This window comes from Micropterus salmoides, unplaced genomic scaffold (assembly GCF_014851395.1).
Source record: "Micropterus salmoides isolate LMB-PRFRI ecotype aquatic unplaced genomic scaffold, ASM1485139v1 Ms_hic_scaffold_1, whole genome shotgun sequence".
NCBI classification, from domain to species: Eukaryota; Metazoa; Chordata; class Actinopteri; order Centrarchiformes; family Centrarchidae; genus Micropterus; species Micropterus salmoides.
The window spans coordinates 52,850,477-52,863,983 of NW_024040040.1; the positions used below are offsets into that span (position 1 = coordinate 52,850,477).

General features: G+C 39.6%; 1 protein-coding gene across 2 annotated transcripts in view; it reads right to left on the reverse strand.

Moving 5' to 3' along the window:
• LOC119913442 (protein NLRC3-like) overlaps positions 1–6,707 on the reverse strand; it is a 36,255-nt gene extending 29,548 nt beyond the window's left edge. For both annotated transcript variants that reach the window (XM_038732871.1, XM_038732880.1), the window contains exon 1: positions 6,596–6,707. The gene's annotated coding sequence lies outside the window, so the exon portion shown is untranslated. The remainder of the gene's footprint in view (positions 1–6,595) is intronic.
• Positions 6,708–13,507: the final 6,800 nt, after the last annotated feature.

Consider the following 13,507-nt stretch of genomic DNA (forward strand, 5'->3'; position numbering starts at 1 on the left):
TGGTTTGATAGTAATTTAAATTTCGAGCAGCACACCACAAAGCTTGTTCAATCATGTTTTTATCAACTTAGAAATATAGCAAAAATTCGATCTATGTTAACTTTTAAGGACACCGAGACCATTTTACACGCCTTCATCTCATCACGCCTGGATTATTGCAACAGCCTTTTCACCTGTTTAACCCAAAAATCTATTGATCGACTCCAGACTGTCCAGAACTCAGCTGCCAGGCTTTTAACCAGAACAAAGAAATATGACCACATTACTCCTATTTTAGCTTCATTACACTGGCTCCCAGTATGTTTTAGAATTGACTTTAAAATTCTATTGATCACTTTTAAAGCTCTTCATGGCCTCTCGCCTTGTTATATTTCTGACCTTTTAGTCCCATACGCACCAGCACGTACCTTGAGATCCTCGGGCAGAGGTCTGTTGTCTGTTCCAGAGTCTCGACTGAAAACTAAAGGGGACAGAGCGTTTGCTGTCAGGGCCCCGAGGCTCTGGAACAGCCTGCCCGAGGAAATCAGGTCGGCTGAGTCAGTGAACTCTTTAAGTCCCTTCTTAAAACATACTTTTATAGTAGAGCCTTTCCCGATCTTACTTGACTTTATTTTATCCCTTTTATTTTATTGTATTTTACTAATTTTATATTTATCTGTATTTTAGTCTTTTCAGTGTTTTCATGCTCTTATCTTGTTTTTTTTTGTATTATTCTTTACACTTGTTAAAGCACTTTGTAACTTGTTTTTGAAAAGTGCTCTACAAATAAAGATTATTATTATCTCTCTCTCTCTGCATGCGTGAGCGTCTGTTGAGCGAGTGTGAGGTGCGTGTGGTGAGTACCTTTCTCTTTCAATTATTTTCTATTTTTTTCGTTTTTGATATCTGTGGTGTATTGGGTGGTGAAGTAAGGCTCCTTTGGTGGGGGTTGTTCGGCCGTTAGCAACCAGTGTATCACTGGAAACATGGCAGCCCAAAACACAAACACCTGTTTAGATTCTCTCACGCGGCGCCACGGAGTGAAAGTGGTGTCCGCAGTGAATGTGGAGGAGTGCATTTTGGCCTTTGGAAATGTTGTTGGTCATGAGTGTATTTTAGCGGCGTCTAGGATGAATAATGCAATGGTTTTGTTTTTAAATTCTGTTGAGAAAGCAAACGAAGCAAACGAAGTAGTGGAAAAAGGTGTAGTAATTAGTGGTTTGTTCACCCCAGTGCTTCCCCTTTCCACCCCCGCTAAGAAAGTAACTTTGTCTAACGTCCCGCCGTTCATAAAAGACGAAATGCTGACAAAAGAATTGTCACGTTTTGGAAAGATAGTCAGCCCCGTGAAAAAGATCGTTCTTGGTAGCATGTCAGACCTGATCAAACACGTGGTATCTTTTCGGAGATTTACTTACATGATCCTGAGAGATAATCGAACTGAACTCAATCTGATTTTGAAACTCAGAGTGGATGACTTTGATTATACTGTTTTCGTGAGTACTGATGCGATGAAGTGTTTTGGCTGTGGGAAAACTGGGCATTTAGTACGCACTTATCCAGATAAAAATGGTACAAATACACCAGATGTCTCAGGTGAAACTGGTGGGCAAGTCAGGAATGCAGGCACTGATAATGTTCCTGATCCAACAAAAAACTGAACCCAGGCCATCCACTAGCGGCCAAACTGAAACAATTCCTCATTTACAGACTGAAGCGAATCAGGCCATGGTTGGGAATAATGAGGAGAATGATTTAGTTATCCCTGTTGTTGATAAGAGTGAGCCCAAGGCTGATGAGAGCATGGACTTTTCACATGTTAATATAGTGTCTGACTCAAAGTTTCCTTCAGAGAGTGTCAACTTAAGTGATGACGTAATGACGGACCTAGATCAGGCAGTTTTCAAAACCCCTTTGAAGAGGAAAAAGAATGACAAGGTCTCTAAATCAAAACAAGCTAGAAAAACAGAAAATGAAAAAGGGTCTGATGTTGATGTTGGTAATGAGAGTGATGTCTCTGATTCTGGTGCTTCTAGTTGTTCCCAGACTGAATGGACATGTCTAGAGTATGACACTGATGAAATCAAGAAGTTTTTAAAGTTGAGGGGAGTACAGGTTGCTGACTATTTTCCAGACACAAAACGTTTTGTGGAAAAGGGCTTTAATGACTGAGGGATGTTTCACAAATAAGGAAGTCTATAGGTTGAAAAAATTTGTGACAAAACTCCAACAACAATCGAATAATTGATGGCAGTAAATCGGCTTAATTTTTTGGCCCTTCTTGGCTGTTTTTTTCTTTATGGCCTAAGTTTATTTTTTTATATTTTTCACATGGGTGACATTCGCATTGCATCCTTAAATATGAATGGAGCAAGAGAATGTATAAAACGCACATTAATATATAACATGAGTCAGAAACAACTTGATGTTTTACTTTTACAAGACACGCATAGCGACACAACAAATGCTCCTTTTTAAGTCACTAATCCTCATTAAATGGTTTTGTTGCTATTTTATTTGCTAATAGTTTTACTCCCTGTTCCACAGAGGTGGAGGAGGTTGTGAATGGTAAATTGTTAAAGATTCGAGCCCAGGTTGAGAACCATACTTTTATTTTTATATGTGCATATGCTCCAATTCTACCAGCAGAAAGAATGTTTTTTTTTGTTGTTGTTTTTTTTTACATAGTCTTTGTGAAATGTTGGACAAATGTAATGGTGAAGAGTATTTATTTTTAGGTGGAGACTTTAACTGTGTAGACAGTAACATGGACAGAAATCATGTAGAGCCACATTTGCTTTCTCGCAAGCGACTCATTCAAATGATTAAAGCAAATGATTTATGTGACATATGGAGGAGTGTAAATGGGAATGTAAAGCAGTACACATGGGCGCATGCTCGTGATAACAGGTTGTCATTAGCACGACTGGATAGATTCTATTGCTTTAAACACCATCTTAGTATTTTTAAAAATTGTTTCATAATCCCAGTTGGTTTTTCAGATCATAGTCTTGTTATATGTACAGTAACTTTACACTTTGTCAAGCCGAAAAGTGCTTACTGGCACTTTAACACAAATTTATTAAGTGATGCACATTTTAGAGAAACATTCACATTTTTTTTGGGAAAATTTTAGGAAGATAAAATACAAACCAAACAACTATTTCAACAGTACACTCACAATGTCACAAAAGATATAATCAAATCCATAAAAGTATTAGAAGATGAAATTCTTAAATTTCAAGAAGCGGAACAGTCAAGTGGAAATCAAACACATATTGAATCCCTTTTTTTAAAGAAATCTGTTTTGTCTGATATTCAAAAAGTGAAGGCACAAGGGGCGCTAGTTCGATCACGTTTTAAAGATATAGACCAGATGGATGTACCGTCCAAATTTTTCTTTAGTCTAGAAAAAAAGAACGGTCAGAAACGCTTTATACATTCTTTATTTTCTGAGACTGGTTCTCTTGAATCAGACCCTATTGAAATTCGGAAAAGGGCAAACGGTTTTTATGAAAAGCTTTATAGTTGTGAGCACAGAGAAGATCGGGTTGTTGAGCAGTGTTTTTATGAAGGGCTACCAAAGGTCTCTGAAGACTCCAATGCAGAACTCAAGAGAGCTATAAGCCTGGGAGAACTGCACAAAGCTCTCCAGAGTATGGAGAATGATAAGGCTCCTGGGATAGATGGAATCCCAGTTGAGTTCTATAAAGCCTTTTGGCCTGTGAGAGGGGGGGACCTGCTGGCAGTTCTCAGTGACAGTCTAGTCAGAGGACTTCTGCCGCTGAGCTGTAGAAGAGCGGTCCTTACTCTTTTGCCAAAAAAAAGGTGATGTAAGAGACATAAAAAACTGGCGACCTGTATCCTTATTGTGCTATGACGATAAATTGCTCTCAAAAGTTTTAGCTACTAGACTAGGAAGAGTTTTGGAGGAGGTAATCCATTCTGGTCAGTCTTATTGTGTACATGGAAGATCAATTTTTGATAATATCCATTTTATAAGAGATTTATTTGATGTTTCAAAAATATTGGGAGTCGACATGGGTTTGATTTCCTTAGATCAAGAGAAGGCGTTCGATCGTGTAGAACACGATTATCTGTGGAAAACTTTGCAAGCATTTGGTTTTAGTTCTGATTTTATTGGTTATATTAAAATTCTGTACAATGACATTGAGAGTCTACTGAAAGTTAACGGTGGCTTATTTGCTCCTTTTAGAGTGTGTCGGGGGGTAAGACAGGGGTGTTCTCTGTCAGGAATACTTTACACTTTGGCAATAGAACCACTTTTAAATAAATTGAGAAGAGTTTTAGAAGGGGTATCTTTACAAGCCTGTAACAGCACTTTGTGTTTGTCAGCATACGCTGATGATGTTGTCATTATACTTAATAAACAAAATGATGTGGATTTATTATTAAAAACATTGAGAGATTTTGAAACTATATCTTCAGCAAGAATTAATTGGGGTAAAAGCGAAGCAGTGTTAGTAGGAAAGTGGGAAAGAGGGGTACCAATACTCCCAAGTGGGTTAAGTTGGAGAAAATATGGTTTAAGATATTTAGGAGTGTTTTTGGGAGATGAAACGATTGTTCAAAAAAACTGGGAGGGATCAGTTGAAAAAATTAAAGGACGTCTAATGAAATGGAAATGGATTGTTAAGAGTTTATCATATAGAGGACGTACTCTGATTATTAATAATTTGGTGGCCTCTTCCCTATGGCATCGACTGGCTTGTATTGATCAACCTGCATTGATACTTGCTAAGATTCAGTCCCCTTTAATAGATTTTTTGGGGGAAAAAATGCATTGGATACCTCATAATGTGTTATATCTACCAAAAGAAGAAGGAGGACAAGGACTTGTACATTTGCAGAGTAGGACCGCAGGTTTTCGGCTACAATTTATACAGCGCTTTCTCACTGGTCCGGAGAACCTAAGCTGGAGGCCAGTGGCCAGGACGATCCTAAAGACTGCTGAAGGACTATGTTTGGACAAGTCGTTGTTCTTGTTAAATCCCGGAAAAATCAACACATCCAGATTGCCGGAGTTTTACAAGAATCTTTTTAAAGTTTGGGACCTCTTTCAAGTTAAAAGAACTGATTCTATGTCATCATTGTCTTGGCTGTTGAAAGAACCTCTGTTTTATGGATCACGTTTGGACATTTTAGGAGCATGTGGGACAATGTCGGCAGATTTTATTAAATCTAAGATCACAACACTTGGGTGTTTAATTAAAGTGGATGGCCCAAGTTTTGATAAAGTTCAAGATGTAGCTGTTTCGTTGGGAGTTAAATCCATTCGAATTGTGGCACAAGTGTTACAGAAACTGAACTCTGCCTTCACAACGGAAGAAAAAAAGATGCTTCAAAATTACTGTGAAGGGGAAGTTATCCCTAACGAGTCGGATCCGTTTCCAATTCTGTTTCTTACACCAAATTTAGGTGAATATGCAGGAATTTTTCTAGAATCTGAAAAGTTTACAGATATGGATTTGTATGAAAGTAGTGGAAAAATGTTTTATAAAGCTTGTGTAAACTGTTTTTCATACCTTTTTGTATTGTTCAAGACTAAAGCCTTTATTTGATAGTTTTCAGAATCTTTCTAATTGTTTTAATGAGAAGTTTTCTGTGCAAACTTTTATTTTAGGTTTTAAATATGTTCAAAGGCGAAAGTATGAGTGTCATTTGTTGAATTTTATTTTGGGTAAAGCCAAAATGGCCATTTACATTAGTAGAAGAGATAAAATTGAGAAAAAAAGTGAATATAATGTTGAAAGGGTGTTTGCAGCTATGATCAAACCGAGGATTGTAATTGATTTTCGTTTTTATAAAGTAATGTACTCTTTAAATGTTTTTCAAGGAATATTGTGTCACAGAAGGGCTTTGTGTTCTGTCATTGATAATGAACTTCACTTTGCATTATTTTTATTAAAAAAAAGAAATTTGTAACAAAATATATATTGTTTTTATGTAAGTAATCTTTTGTTAAATAAAGATGCTGAAAAATCAAAAGTCTCTCTCTCTCCCTCTCTCCAGCTCTCGCTCTCTCTCTCTCCCTCTCTCTAGATATAGATAATAAACATGAAAACAACCACAGCAATATATAATATATGCTAGGAAGTGAGACAGGGTGATAAAACACACGGCAACATCACACGTGATAAACCGAACAAACTAGATACTGTACTCACTTCTCAAGGACGCACACGGAATATGGAAAGAAAAAAAAACTCCTCTGAACTAGAGACAAAAGATGTGATAACAGTGTCCTCACGGACTTCCCGGGAAGGCGCCTCACAGTCTGTGAGGGTGGACACTGGGATTGGGCATAACAGTTTTGAGAAGCACCCCTGGACCGGACTAACTGAACTGGGGCGAGTTCAGCGACAAAAACGTAGCAAAACACGTTGTCAGATTGAAGTGGCCCGGACTGTCGAGGATCTTAGCTGGAAAATAATCGAAGTGAGGCAACGACCTGTGCTTTTTTTACCGGCTGCTCAAGCGGCCACAGTACAACAGGTGTTCACTCTAACTTTTCTTTCCTCTCCAGTCCACAGGGAGAAAACTGACTCAGAGACTTTGACGGTAAAATAATAAATAATGTTTGATTAACACTCACCCTGCCCCAGCCTTCAGTTTTCCTCCTTCTGCCCTGTCGACTCTAAATGGAGTCTGAACTGAAAGAAATACGTTCACTTCCAGGTTTTAAATGCTGTTGCTCCTCCTCTCCATTTACTCGAAATCTGTCTGTATGTGTGTGTTTAACATGATGTGTTTGTGACAATCTCTCTTAATTAAAATGGGTTTTGGTCAAAATGTTGGAACTTAAATGAAGTTTAAATGATAAACCTCATTTAAAAAACTGATAGAACTGATAAATGAAATAATAAGTTTTGTGTGTGGTGTATAACATATGTGCATTTGACGCATAACAGTTTAAAATAACACTGTAGCAGCTGGATAGAGGGCTGCAGAGCTTGTAATTGATGCTGAACTCCTTGATGTAATAAACTTTTATGATCAAGAACAGTGTCAAGCGGGTTTCTTCTCAACACATCATCGCAGCATTATTGTTCGGACACCACAGAAATTGGCGACCACGAAGGAACCGTGTTGTGCCAGAATTCATCGTTCCATCACAGGCACCGTCGAGCTGACTCCCGCTCCAGACGCTGGCGTATAGGGTGAGTTTTCTCATAAACTGTGGGCGCTGGTCAGTTCAGTGTCTGTGTGTGCGTTAAAGGGTACACCGGTTCGATCCCGTGTGAATGCTTCCCACATAGCAAAACTGGTCTGGCCCAGTGACGGGCCACACAACACACTTAGACTCGGCCCAGATACCTCAATGAATTACGGTCCACAAGTGCTCCATATCTGGTAGCTAGAACACGGGCCACATATGGCCCATGATATAGCCATATCTCAGCCCACTGTATGACTATAGCTGGCCCTATTTTGGACCATACCTGAGTTTTGCACTGTTTCCACATGTCAGCCTCAACTAAACCTTCACCATGCCACTTTAATTTTATACAGTTGCCGTGTTTGGCCCAGATTACAAAAAAAAAAAAAGCCTCAATACAGACGTTTTATGAACATCATGGGCCTAATTTTTTTTAATTTGTTTGTTTACAAATACAAGTCATGGAAGTATGCTTTTAAATAATTATTAGCACCTTACTCAAAAATATCTGAAATTAAACTGTGGGACAAGACCGGTCATACATCTGTGGCCCACACTTCTAATTTGACATCTGGGCCAAATACAACGCTCAACAACTGGCCCATATCTTGTTTGCCGCCTTAAAGGCGGTGCCATTGTCTGCCACACCTGGGCCATGTTCGGTTCATATGCCTTATGCCAGTGCCGACTCAGTGCCAGCAGTGCCAGCTTTAAGCCAAATCTGGGCCAAATTTCACTGCTATGTGGGTTGCGGGTGGATGTGTGAGAAGACTCCCTTCTAAATTTTGTGTGCGTTGTGGATAACGCAAAAAGGGGTGTGTGTGAATGTAATGAAGACAGATAGTTAGATATAAAAGGAAGAAAAAGGAATAGCCTAGGAGTAACGGGAAGTGAGCTTTCATAACTTTGCAAAGATTAAGAATATGGGCCCTCAGATTCTTATAACCGTAAATCATGTGGGATGGAAATTACTGTCGCGTGAAACTAGGCTTTAAGGAATAGGTAAATTGGATTAAGGGTAAAAGAGAGAGTGTAACCCTGGCCAGGGTCATTCAGCTTGAATACAAATTAATAAGGATAAGGAAGAAAATATAAGGATAAGGAAAAAGGTAATATAAGGATTAGGACGCCGCAGATCTGGACAAAAAGTCCTTAAAAGGCGATCTTAGATGGGCCGCAAATCCTGGAAAGGAACTAGGTGAATTTTCGGGAACTGGGGAAGCCAAAGCCATTAAATATCTGCAAACTCGAGGTAGCACAAATTTAGGAAGGAAATAAAGGAAAAGGGTGCGGCGGAAGCATGCTGTATAAACAGTGTGAAGGAATGCATGCCTTGTTGACTGGATAGCTACCATGTGTGTGTGTGTGGAGAGCTGCCCCTGCTGTGTCTCGGCTGTGTGTGAGAGAGACTCTGCAGAGGGGGATAAGGCGAGGATTAAAGAAAATATATATGAATAAACTGTGTTATGAAATTTGTTAAAGTTATTGATTAATGCTGCTGTTGGGTCATTTCATAATCAGCAGTTGGGTTTTGTTTGGGAAGTGCACATTTGTTTTTTCTATATTTTACTTGAATTTCATTTGAGGTTTTTTTTTTTGAACCACAAGCTATATTTCAGAACGTTTTTTTAACAGAGTAAGCTTTAAATAGGAGTGAAGAGTGTCCCCAGCATCCCCAGTGTAAATGACACCGATGTTCCTTAGCTTGCATGTTAACGTAGGTACGTCAAAAAGTTAGAGAAAATAGATTATGATTACTCAGAGAGTTAACACTCTTATTTTACGGTGGAAATAACCTTGTGAGTACATAAAAGCACTAAATTGTTGTTTGCTTTTTTGGTTTTTGTTCTCCTGTACAATCTGTCTGAAAAATAATGTCCGCAGGGGTGTGACTGTTCCTCCTGGTTACATTCCCACCCCAAGGGGTCCTATGCGTGAGTTAGTTGTTGACTTTGTCGATATGATAAAACCAGTTGAAGGGAAAAGATACATGCTAGTGGTTGTGGATAGATTTTCACGATGGCCAGAGGCCTGTCCAACAAAGCGGAAAGACGCTCAGTCGGTTGCCAAGTTTTTGTGTAGAGAAGTCATAAGCAGGTGGGGACTTCCAGATCGAATATGGTCAGATAATGGGAAAGAGTTTGTGGATAAAACAGTGAAATTGATTTTGCACAAATTGGGAATCAAACAACGTCTTGGAGCAGTTTATCACCCACAAAGTCAAGGGATTTGTGAAAAAATTAATGGGGTTTTGCAAATGAAACTATACGAGGGTTTAATCTTCTGTCAAATACTCAAAGAAGTCACAGACTGACATTGTTGAAACATGACATGGCTCTCGACTATATTTTAGCCAGACAAGGAGGTTTGTGTGTGGCTATGAACTTGACGGGAGACGGTTGATATACTTTGATCCCGATAGTTCTGATAATATCACTAGTGTTATAGATGCATTAAAGAGGTTGCGTTTGGTCAATCTGAGGGAGCTGGATGGTCAGCAAATACTTGGTTACAAAATCAGTTAGGACCAGTGGGAGCAGTGGTGGTTCAGATTTTGGTAGCAGCTTTTGTAGCGCTGTGTTTGATGTTTTGCTTTTGTACGGTGCTATTGACTTTTGCGAAAGCTATGATATTGAGATGGGTTGGAGTGGTAATGCCTGGGGAGAACACTCAGATGCCTTTGTTAACTATGGCTGATTCAGATGGAGAGGATGAAGTGGAACCAGATGAAGTAATGATGGAAAGATCCATTTTAATGTTACTTTGTATTTCCATACATTGAGGTTTTAATTTTCATGTGTTATTTGCAACAAGAGACTGGTTGGTGTTTTCTTTTCTTCCAGAGTATATGGGGATGTACAGATGGGGATTCAAATACTCAAACAAGGACAATATGAATGAACTCTGGACAAGGACGGTGTGGAAACGTCTGGATTGCATCGACACTACACTGGAAGTCGACACTGCTGAGGACACTGCTGAGGAGCTGCAGTGGAATACCTTCCTATGTCTGCTTTGATATAGATATGAATACATATGTGAATGAATAATACTTAATTAACTATCATATTCTTTTTGTGTTAACTGTGTAAAGACTTATACTTTCAGTTATGGGGAGTTAATATTTGGGGACCTCAGGTTGTTTCTTTTTCTTGATGCTTAGGGATATAGGGTCTAGGCAGGGAAAGGTCAGTTGGAGGGTCCGATGGGTTGACGAGCCTGATTTCGGACATTGTTTTGATTTATTTAATTTCCTGAGGTTTTCACATGTATTGGCTAAACCATATCTCTGCATTGACTGATAAAGATGTATTTTATTAATCGAACTGGAGGCAGAGGGGCCGTGAGAAAATTTTCCTGTCTAGATTGTCTTGGAGGGCATTTTGGAATGAAGGCTGCTGGACAGGTTTTTCGTTCTCACAATCCATAAAGTTGATATATTGTGAAAAATAATATTGCAAGAAGCATGTGTTGGAGAAATTGATCTCTTTTTTTTTTTTTTCGAGACTCAATTAAGTCTGGCAGGGGGGAATATGTGATGTATAACAAATCTGCATTTGAGGCATAACAGTTTAAAATAACACTGTAGCAGCTGGATAGAGGATTAGTGACCTTTCAAGGGGAGAGCAGTGATTAGTGTTTATGTAGGGACTGAACCCTTCTATGGTATCTAACAGATACCTACACATATGATGCTGGAATAAATAAGTATAAGTATTTTGTGCAGGAGTAATGACCTGAGGTAGGTGGATTGGTATACAGTATCTACAATGTGACAATATAACAGTATGAAAAGCACTGAAATAGAGAATGGTGAATAAATAAATAATAAGTGTTAGCCAGTAAACAGGTGGCTGATTAGAGACAGACTTACTGGGTTATTGCACAGGAATTGTTCCTGACACTGTGAGTCAGAAATCAGCTGTTCATCAGAGTGATGGCTTGTGGGAAGAAACTGTTCCTGAGTCTGTTGGTTTTGGCGTACAGTGCTCTGTAGCGCCTACCAGAGGGGAGGAGTTGGAACAGGTTGTGTCCGGGGTGAGATGGATCTGCAGTGATGTTTTGTGCCCGTTTCCTGACTCTGGAAATGCATAAGTCCTGAATGGAGGGCAGGTTGGCACCGATGATCTTTTCTGCTGTCCTGACTGTCCATTGTAGTCTGTCCCTGTCCTTTTTGGTGGCAGATCCAAACCAGACAGTGATGCAGGTGCAGAGGACAGACTGGATGATAGCTGTGTAAAAGTGGATCAGCAGCTCCTTAGGCAGGTTGAGCTTCCTGAGCTGGCGCAGGAAGTAGCCTACATCCTCTGCTGGGCCTTCTTTATGATGGTGTCCCTGTTGGGCTCCAGAGTGACAGAGGGGGAAGGTGACTGTTTGAAGATGGTTAGCTCTGTTGAAATCCCCAAGAACAATGAGCAGGGAGTCTTTTGTTGGCTAGAGAGCGGACATTCGCCAGGTGAATTGAAGGGAGCGTAGTGCAGAAACCCAATAAAATAAAAGGGATAAAATAAAGTCAAATAAGATCGGGAAAGGGACAACAGACCTCTGCCCGAGGATCTCAAGGTACGTGCTGGTGCGTATGGGACTAAAAGGTCAGAAATATAACAAGGCGAGAGGCCATGAAGAGCTTTAAAAGTGATCAATAGAATTTTAAAGTCAATTCTAAAACACACTGGGAGCCAGTGTAATGAAGCTAAAATAGGAGTAATGTGGTCATATTTCTTTGTTCTGGTTAAAAGCCTGGCAGCTGAGTTCTGGACAGTCTGGAGTCGATCAATAGATTTTTGGGTTAAACAGGTGAAAAGGCTGTTGCAATAATCCAGGCGTGATGAGATGAAGGCGTGTAAAATGGTCTCGGTGTCCTTAAAAGTTAACATAGATCGAATTTTTGCTATATTTCAGTGATTTTATTACCAAAGTTTCCACCACACTTGGTCCTCGCTTTGAGAAAGTTTAGTGTTCGCTCATCTTCTCTACATTAAGTTAACTGCTATAATGAAGTGAGACATACACAGTTATTTACTCTCTTTATGGGACTAAAATTCAGCCGTCAGCTCCACAAACAGCCGCTGTGGCCACACAGTCAAGTTCATAAGACTTATTCTGGCAGCCTGAATGTGAATCTGAAAATAAAGGTGATTTCTGCTTCCAGCATATTCTGCTTTATTTTCTGACTCCAATAAGAAGAGAAGAATCAGAGGATTTGATCAGAACCAGAATCAACAAGCAGAATCAGAGCTGGAGTCAGAACTGATCAGATCTTACCCAACTTTAATGTGGAGCTTCTAACGTGAAATAAATAGTGGTGGAGGAAGTATTCAGATCAATCACTCAAGTACAAGTACTGTTAGAAGTTAAAGTCCTGCATCCAACATGTTACTACACAAGGATTGAAGTAAAAGTACTCATTCTGCAGGACGGCCCCTGTCAGTGTTATTATGTTAAAGCTCCTTCAGGGGAAATCTGAGGAGAAAAGTGGGTTTGAAGAGGTTAATAAAATGTCATAGCTTCCTGTTTCACAGCTCAACTTGATATGTATGTTGATGTATTTCAGTTGTGTCCACATCACAAGTTTGAACCCAGCTTGTCTCCAGATGTTTAAGTCTCCAGATGAGACTTAAACATGTTTGAGTCAGCAGCACCACCTTCTGTCTAAACCAACAAACTACCAGCTGAAGACAAAGTGTCATAGGGGGAGGCTTAATGCTGACTGAGGTTAGGACCCAAATGCAGACAATGGCAAGGCGAGGGGAGGATGCAGTTCAAACAAAAGATTTATTCAGCAACTTAAGCAGGCATACTCATGAGCACAGCAGGCAAAAGGTCCAAACAAAGGCATCTCCAAACAGGCAGAGTAAAATCCAGAACAGGGCAGAGAAAATAATCCAAATGCAAAGAAGGGATCCATGAAACAAAGGAACAGGCAGGAACACTAAACATTAGACACAAGGACATGACAAAGACTGAAGAAACAAGCAGGCATATATACACACAGGAACTAACGAGCGGGGTGGGAGCAACACAGGTGAAGGGAATTAGGACTAATCAGGCACAGCAGACACACAGTGAATAAGACAGAGTGCAACAGCAAAGAAACATGACAGGAAACTAATACAGAACAGAATAAAGAATAAACCGAAAAGACAACAAACACAAGCAGACACAGATCCAAAAACAAAGGCAGAGGTAACAAATAAATCATCAAGACAACAATTTACTAACTAACAACAGGAGCTAGACAAAAACACCAGGCACAGAAGACTACAAAATAAAACAGGAAGTAAAGTTCACAAAACACAGAAGGACAGATCTACCAAAGTAAAACATGGAATGACTGCAAAATCAGGA